Genomic DNA, 8,857 nt, shown 5'->3' with positions numbered 1-8,857 from the left:
GAGCTAAAAGAAAAAGAAAAGGAGAGAGAGAGAGAGAAAGAAGGGAAAAAATTTTATAAAAGTGAAGAATAAAATCACTAGTTCTCAGAAGCCATGGAGGAGTCTTCTTCTCAAGGCCTGTCCCTTGATTCTCTACTCGAGTTTGTGGGCTGAAGGCTGAATTATCAGTAGAAAAATCTTCATTTCTCTTTTTTCCTGAAACCACTAGTTCTCAAGAGCCATGGAGGAGTTTCCTTCTCTGTCCAAATATCTTTAAAAAAATAAGAAGAAGAACTGTCCTTTTGGCCAGAACTGCCAACTTCCAGTACTTCACCAAAATGACGAACACAATTGAAAAGAGGAAATGCACCCGATATATACTCTCTAGTACTTTTAGAAAACATGGAGTGGTTTCTTTGGCAACATACACATGAATCTATATGAAAGGTGGTGTTGTAGACATCAAGGGAATGGGTACTATTCAAAAAGGAATGCCCCACAAATGTTACCATGGCAAAATTGGAAGAATCTACAGTGTTACCCAGCATGCTGTTGGCATTGTGAACAAACAAGTTAAGGGCAAGATTCTTGCCAAGAGAATTAATGTGCATATTGAGCATATTAAAAGTTCTCGGGACCAGCAGTTAGCGTAATGGTGATGTCGCTGGACTCCCACGTAGTCGACCGTCGTTCGAGTCCTGGACCCGGCGGCTTGAACTCACGCCGGGCGTGTGTGCGTGCGTACCCAAGATCCCAAGAGGAGAATGGAGGAGAAGGGTTTGTGGTGTGGCCATCCCCCCTGGGGGAGGATTTCTCGCTTTCTGTCTCTATGTCTCTCTCTGTCTGTCTGGCGAGCACACGTGCCCTATAGCAAAAACCTCTCAAAAAAAAAAAAAAGTTCTCAGAGCAGAGATAGCTTCCTAAAATATATGAAGGAAAATGACCAGAAAAAGAAAGAAGCTAAAGAGAAAGGTACCTGTGTTCTACTGAAGCACCAGCCTGCTCTACCCGGAGAAGCACACTTTCTGAGAACCAATGGAAAGGAGCCTGAGTTTCTGGAACCTATTCCTTATTAATTCATTGCATGATAGGTGTTAAAAATAAACTAAACTACAGTCTATAAAAATGTTTTTCTTAATTGGGTAGAATTGTGTTCCCATCCCTAAAGCTAATTTTAATAAGGTTCTAATTCATTTTGTAATATCTTTATTCAAATTTAGTAATTTTTAGCTGAAAGATGTTAGGTGGCTTATTACACAACAAATAAAACTCAGTTGGTTAGGAAAAAAATTAAGAACTAATATTCTTTTTCCTGCATGGCCTCAGTATAATCTATGAATGGGCTGGATAGCATGGTTAGCACAGAAGTGCCGACTATACACTTAACTGTCCTTACTGTTTCTCTGCTATTTCTGTGTTAGAACTCAAATGACTCTACTGGCTATTAGAGAAAATCTGCCCCTAAAATAAGATTAGAACAAAATCCAAAGAGGATTAATTCTGCTAGTAAGGTCGTTTCAATTCAAATGGACAGCCTTGTATTTGGATTTTCACATTTGAGTAACCCCTATTATGACAGCAAGTATCTTTCCTTAATATTGAGATACTAGGTTGAATTTTTTAAATGACAAAACATTGTGACATCACCATGTTAAATTGCAAACATACTCATTTTCTGAAAATAGTACTTTCCCTCTATTAGTGTGTGTGTTCTGTGAGAGCAGTCAGAGCCAACTGATTCACAATTATTTTTCAGTTCTATCCCATTCTCACAGATAGCTGATAGGTCAGCCTATGGTATAGTCTGGTCCTATTTAATTATTTTTCTTGTAAAGGCAGTTATGCTGATGGTCATAGAAAGTCAGCCTCCATTCCTACTGTTTAGAAGAAACCATTGTCTTTTACCATTTGTATTTGGTTATTTTTATTATCTCCACAATGCTAAATAATATTTCTACAATACTATTTTCTGATTTTAGATGGGCACTTTAAACTTTCTTTTTTCTTTTCAACTTAACAAAAAGTTTATTATAAAAATGTACATGATCTGATTTTTACATCATAGTAAAACAATCCCGTTGATGATGGGACATGGATTTTTCTATTGAACAGCCATTATTTATACTCATTCCAAGGCTTCTAACATGATGATACTATTCCTTTGTATTACCACCATTCCAATATTAGTCTGTTGCTCACTACTTGCCATCTCCACACATTTATCTATCACAAGATTCATAAATGGATCAAATCCCTGCAATATTCCTTGGACATGTCCACCACCATTTAATTTCAATGATAACTTCTTGTCTATATATTTTTTCAGTTTGCAAGGTTGAGCTTTGCTCATGGTACCTACTCAGAGGGCTCAGAGATCCCCTTGAATGGAATTCTCGGCCTCCTCACATTCCCATGGCAGGCCTGGCATTTTGCCAAACATTTAAAAATTTTATGTTTATCAAAATTGCATTTGTATAACTTTAAAAAGTCAAATAATACTATAAAGCTTATAATGAAGAAAAGGAGCTTTTGAAGGTTTTGTACCTCTTAATCTCTCACACTTAGTCTCTAAACGCAACTTCTTTCAATTCATCTTTCTCTTTACCAATTTACATTAATAATTCTAAATAATATGCTTTTTCTTCTATTGTTATTCCATTTAGACACTTATAAATCAACTTCTTAATATTAAATAATTTTGGATTTGGCTTCTGTACATCATATTTTCACATCAAATTTCTACTCAACCTTACAATGTTTGTCAAATAGTATTCATTTTTACTTTTTTTTTTTTTTGAGAGGTTTTTTTTTTACCATGGATGTGTGTTCTTGCTGGAGAGAGAGAGAGACAGAAAGCAAGAAATCACCTGCCCCGGGGCGGGGGGGGAGATGACCATGCTGCAGTCCCTTCTGCTCTGGGATCTTGAGCACGTTTTCACATGCAACCGGCATGATTTTCAAGCAACCAAGTCTGGGACTCAGACTGTGGTCAGTCATGTGGGAGTCCAGTGACATAATTGCTACACTGTCTGCTGGCATTTTTTACTCTTTTAAAAAAACAGGGTCTCATTGGGACTAGTAAATGGCATATTGGTCACATCACTGGACTCCCACATAGTCAACTTCAGTTTCAGTCCTGGACCTGGTGGCTTAAACTCATGCCAAGCATGTGTGTGTATGTGCTCAAGATCCCAAGAGGAGAATGGATGAGAAGGGATTGTGGCATGTCCATCCCCCCTGGGGGGCAATTTCTCACTTTCTGTTTCTCTATTTCTGTCTTTCTGGTGAGCACATGCTCCCTCTAGCAAAAACCTCTCAAAAACAAAACAAACCAATACCAGGTCTCACTATGTCACAATTCTCCTATTTCATCCCCCAAGGTAGCTGACATTACAGGAATATGCCACTCTGCCTGGCTTTTCTAAGGGTGGGCAGAAATTGAGCAAGAGTTCTTCTGGCCTTAGCCTGCCAAGGAGCAGTATCAATCACCCTACTCTGCTGAAGCTAGGCCCACTTTTACGTTATTATGATTAATATATTGTTCTTAACTAAGCTACCTAGTGCTGTTTAATTTTCTATTAGGTTGTTCGGGAAGTCATGACATATTTTTCTATGCAAAAAATGTGTATTGACTTTCCTGATGACCCAATATTTACTTATTACTAATTTTTTCACTAACTCTCCAGCAGGGTGGTACAAATTCTCCCATTATGAACACATACATCAGGTGTGCTATCAGTTCTGGGGTTTGTTGTTCTTATTGTTCTTGGAGACATCCCTCTTGACATCCAGCTCTTCCTACTCCTATCTGGGCCAATTGTTCTCTAAACCTTTTGTATAGCAATAGCCTAAGATTTTCCATTATTTTCATCCTGGATTTTGTCTTTGCTTTTCCCCTGTGTTGAATTCTTTATTTGTAACCTATATCTTCTTATTTTGTTTATTTTTTCTTCCCTTGTTTTAGTAGATATACCATCTGAGAGCTTCTTAAAGAGTATGAAAATAATATCTTTGAACTCCTGCAAATCAAAAGATGTCTTTAATTTACTCACCTATTTAATTAAATTTGGCTGGTTATAGAATCCAGGAAGCTGGAATTTTTTTTTCCTGACTTTTATTTTTTTGGTGACATTGGTCTCTTGTCATCCAGCTTCCAATGTTTAGAAGCATGGTTCTATTCTGATCCCTGCATCTATTTTTTCCTCTATTAGAGCTTTTATAGAACATTCATTCATTCACAAATGTTTATTGAGCAACCATTACTATGCCGAATTCTGTTTTAGATGCTGGGGATTACAGTGTTGGGGAAAAAAAAAGGCAGGTCCACCCAGCTTACAGTCTCATGTTTAGGGGAACCAGATTCCACATGGCTGAACCTCTGGTTTGAATCCCAGGCTTGACATCTTGAAAAGCACATTGGGTGTATGTGTGTCCATGCGCCAAATCTTGACAGGATGGAGAAGTGAAGGAGAAGGGATTGTGGCGTGACCACATTCCAGTAGGTGGTACTTCCTCCCTTTCCTTCTCTGGCAAGCACACAAGTCCTTTGGACAATTAAAACTATTTATATAGAAAAAAGGTACACATCTCTGCCTTTGTGGAGTTTATATTCTAGTTGGGGACACAAACAATAAGCAAAATAAATATATAGTATATTAGACGGTCTTAAGTACCAAGTATACCACTCAAACAGAAAAGAAGAATAAGAAAAGCCTTGCTTAGAAGGGAAGTTTGAATAAAGACTTGAAAGAAGTGAGACTGCAATCCCTGTTGATATCTAAATTACCTTTCTGGGCAGAGAGAACGCCAAGTGCACAGACTCTGAGGCAGAAGTATGTATGGCTTATTCAACAAACAGTTTAGGAAGCCAGTGTGGCTGAAGCCAAGTGATTGAGGTAAAAAGCATAAGGCAGGAAGATCAGAGCAGTAAGATGGAGCCAGATCATATAAGGACATGGGCTTTTACTCTAAAGGTGCTGGGAAGCTATTGGAGAGTTCTGAGCAGACTCCAACTGCTGGCAGCAGAGTAAAGAATTGACTGAGGTCAGAGGTGAGGTGAGCACTTAGAAGGCTGTCGAAGTAATCCAATTGAGAAATAATGGTGACTTGGACCAGAGTGATGGAGTAGAGAAGTGCAAATGGTCAATTTACTGACATATTTTAAAGGTAGAGATAAAAGTATTTGTTGACTTAATTAATGTGAAGAATGAGAGAAAGACAGAAGTCAAGCAGGGCAAGGATTTCCTCCTACAAAAATAGAAGAAATGAGTTGCCCTTAACTAAGATAGAGAAATCTGTGGGAGGAACAGATTGAAGGTTATATCCATACATCACTTTTGTTCTTTTTAAATTCGAGATGCCAAATGAAGACATCTGATACACAGTCTGGGAGAAGACTGAGATAAAAAATTAGGACAGTACACTGATAGTATTTAAGGTCACATGACTAGTTACAATCACCCAGCATGGAATACACTCTAACAGCTAGGGGGTGAAAATAAATCAGTAAAAAAGACAGAGACAAAGCAACTGGAATGTTAACAGGAAAATTCAGTAAGTGTGGTGTGTCCTAGAAATTAAGTGAAAGAATATCTCAGGGAGAAGAGAGATCATCTGTGTCAACTGGTGCTAATGGATTCAGGAAGATGAAACCTGAGAGAAGACCACACACTGAATATCTTTTTTAAAAATAATTATTTATTTATTTATTTATTTCCATTTGTTATTGTTATTTTTTTCCTTTATTTGATGAGAGAGAGAGAGAGAGAAAGGGAAAGTGAGAAAGCAGCAACCAGGTCCGGGACTTGAACCATGGGTGGCCATGTGGGAATCCAGTGCCCTTATCCACCACACCACCTGCTGGCCCCTACACACTTAACATCTTGAAGGACATCAGAGCATTTAGATAGAGCAGATTCTATGGCATGATGGGGATGAAAATGTGATTAGAGTAGATTTAAGAGAGAATTGTTGGAAAGAAAATGACTGGAGTGTTGCTGAAAAGGAGTAAAATAGAGCAGGGCTTGAGAAGTAGAGTTAAGAGAAGGTTGGCTTTATATAGAGAGAAAAAAAAGAGAGAGAGAGAACACATATCTCTAATGTAAAATGATCCAGAAGAAAGAAAAATCTGGTGATGTGAGAAAGGGGGGAATTGCCAACACAAACTACTTTAATAGACAAGAGAGAACTAGGAGAGTTCATCAAAGGTAGCAGGGAAGAAGGCAGACCATGGACCCCGTGATACAGATAGGAAGGTATTGTGGTGGTGAGACTTTGCATAAGGCCTCTTTTTAATTCATTCAAAACTATTCCTAATAAGACAGCAAGATTGGTGGCTGAAAAACTAGGAAACCTGCAGAGGGTTAGTTTTTTGTTTGTTTGTTTTGTTTATTTTTTAGGCTTATTTTTTATTCATAATTGAGAATAGATGCATGTGCTTCTACAAGAGAGAGAGAGAAAGAGAAAGAACCATTTACAGATCTCAGCAGGCCGAGATGTTTCTCCTCCAGCCCTCCAGGTTGTCAGAATCTTAGACACACATGCTCTGAAGTGTTTTTAGGCCAGTTTGGGGATCGAAAACCACTGTCAACCATGGGACTTCTAGCACTGTTGTTCAATATGTTACCAACTGTACCTCCAGACTGAGCCAGAGATGGGGTCTGATGAAACAAGACAGATTGACATGGGCACTAGAGAAAAAATGAATCATAGAGATATGGCATGAGCAATGCATCATTATGTTAGGTCCTATTAAGCTTAGTGTCATTAACTTAAAATAACCCTTGTCAGCCTGGTTTTTCTACAGTCTTATTCAGCTGTGGCTAGAAGGTACAGACAAAAGTGAGCTTAGAGTTGAATTTAGCCAGAGTTTGGGTTTTCTCAAACATGAACAGAAAAGAAAGAGGCAAGGGTGAGGAAAATACAAAATCTCTACATCTTCAGGGTTCTGTCTTTTTAAAGTGATTGCCTTCGTGTAGTATGTTTTTCATTCATTATGCAAGGCAATCTATGGGCTCTTTCAAAGCGTAATATCATATTCTATACTTCTGGGAAATTCTCTTCTATTCTTTCCTTCATAATTTGCCCCTTCTACGTTCTCTCTTATCACTTCCTAAAATGCCTCCTAGTTGGGCCTTGAATTTTCTTATCATTTCTTATCTATTTACTTCTCTGTTTTGTTTCATTCTACTTTCTGGGAAATTTTCTGGAGGTTATCATTTAATTCCTTGAGTATTTAATTTTTGCTGTCCTGCTTTATTTTCCAAGAGCTTGTTATTGGTCAGTTTACTTTTTGTTTGTTTGAGTTTTTGTTTTGCTAGAGGATGTGTGTGCTTGCCAGAGAGAGAGAGAAAGGGAAAGACACTTCTAGGGAGGGATAACCATACCACAATCTCTTCTCCATTCTCTTCTTGGTATTTTGGGCACACATGCACATGACCTGGGTGTGTTTTTAAAGCCACTGGGTCCAGAACTCAGATTGCACAGTTGACCATGTGGGATCCAGCCACCTTAGCCACCATGCCACCTGCTGGTCCAGTTGCTTTACTTTATTATTACCTTTTTATAGCCTCCTGTTTTTTTCTCATGTATGCAATTGATGCCCTCTCTTTATCTCTGAGGATATATGCATTATATGTGCTTAATTTTTCCCCTTTACTCTCTGCAATAAGATTTCTCTTAAGTTTCTTGTTTCAGTTTATTTTGGCTCCCATTTTTGATGTTAAAAGTTTTTTTTTTTTTAATGTTTTTTAATTCCTGATTATCTGTTTGTATGTTTGTATATCGGCAGGGCTTGTTGATGAGTGGGTTCCTCTAAGGGTGATCTGCCAGGGCTATTGAGTAAGAGAACCTCCAATAGAGACATTCTCATCTCCTTTGGGCTGATTCACTTCCTCAGGATTCTCACAATATTCCATGTGGGGATGTATGTTCAGTGCTTTGGAAGCCAAGAAAGGAAACAGGAGCAGAGAGGTTTAACATATCCACCTGCATCAACTTGGTACCTTATCCCTGACTTCAGCTGTGCCTATGTCTCCTAAGTTCAGAGCTTCTCTGATTCACAATTTCTAGATAGGCTCGCTATTTTAGAAGTCTGAAGTCAAGGAGCCACATCTGGTAGGGATGTTCTTGTTGGTGGGGACTCTTCAGAGTCCCGAGGTGGCTAAGGGCATCACATAGTGAGAGAGTAATATGGTATATCTCTGGTACCTCTCTCTCTCTCTTTCTCTTCTTAAAAAACCACCAGTACTCAGTTATGTGGGCCCACTGTGATAATTTTATCTAATTCCAATGATCTATCTTGGGCCCCACCATAGCTGGATTAAATTTCTCTCTTTTTTTTTCTTTTTCAAACTTTGCTATAGGGTGTATGACTCACATGACAAAGTGTGTGTGTGTGTGTATATATGTATATATATATATATATATATATGAGAGAGAGAGAGAGAGAGAGTTCCATGTTGTAATCTCCCTTCCTCTATTCTTCTCTTGGGGTTTTAAACAGACATGCACATGTATCTGATATGTTTTCAAGCCTCCAGGTCCAGGACCTTAACCATGCTATTGGCCATAGGGGATCAAGTGCCTTAACCACCATGCCAACAACTGGCCCATAAGTTTCTCTCATCTTAATACTTTCACAGAAGCAACCAGTTTTCAACACATGAATTTGAGGGTGGAGGGGGAACGTTGAAACCATAGCACTCATGGATCAGATTTTTATTTTCCAAAATTTTAATACCCTCTGGCTTGGTGTCATCTTCACCTGCACTCATTTTATTTTGGGGGGGTTTATACCTTTAAAAAACATTTCTTGCTTCCTTTTGGCTGAAACTGCCATCTTCCAGTAATTAACCAAAATGACGAACACAAAGGGAAA

This window comes from Tupaia chinensis, unplaced genomic scaffold (genome assembly GCF_000334495.1).
Source record: "Tupaia chinensis unplaced genomic scaffold, TupChi_1.0 Scaffold000460_1, whole genome shotgun sequence".
Classification (NCBI taxonomy): domain Eukaryota; kingdom Metazoa; phylum Chordata; class Mammalia; order Scandentia; family Tupaiidae; genus Tupaia; species Tupaia belangeri.
Note: the sequence above shows the minus strand (reverse complement) of the source record.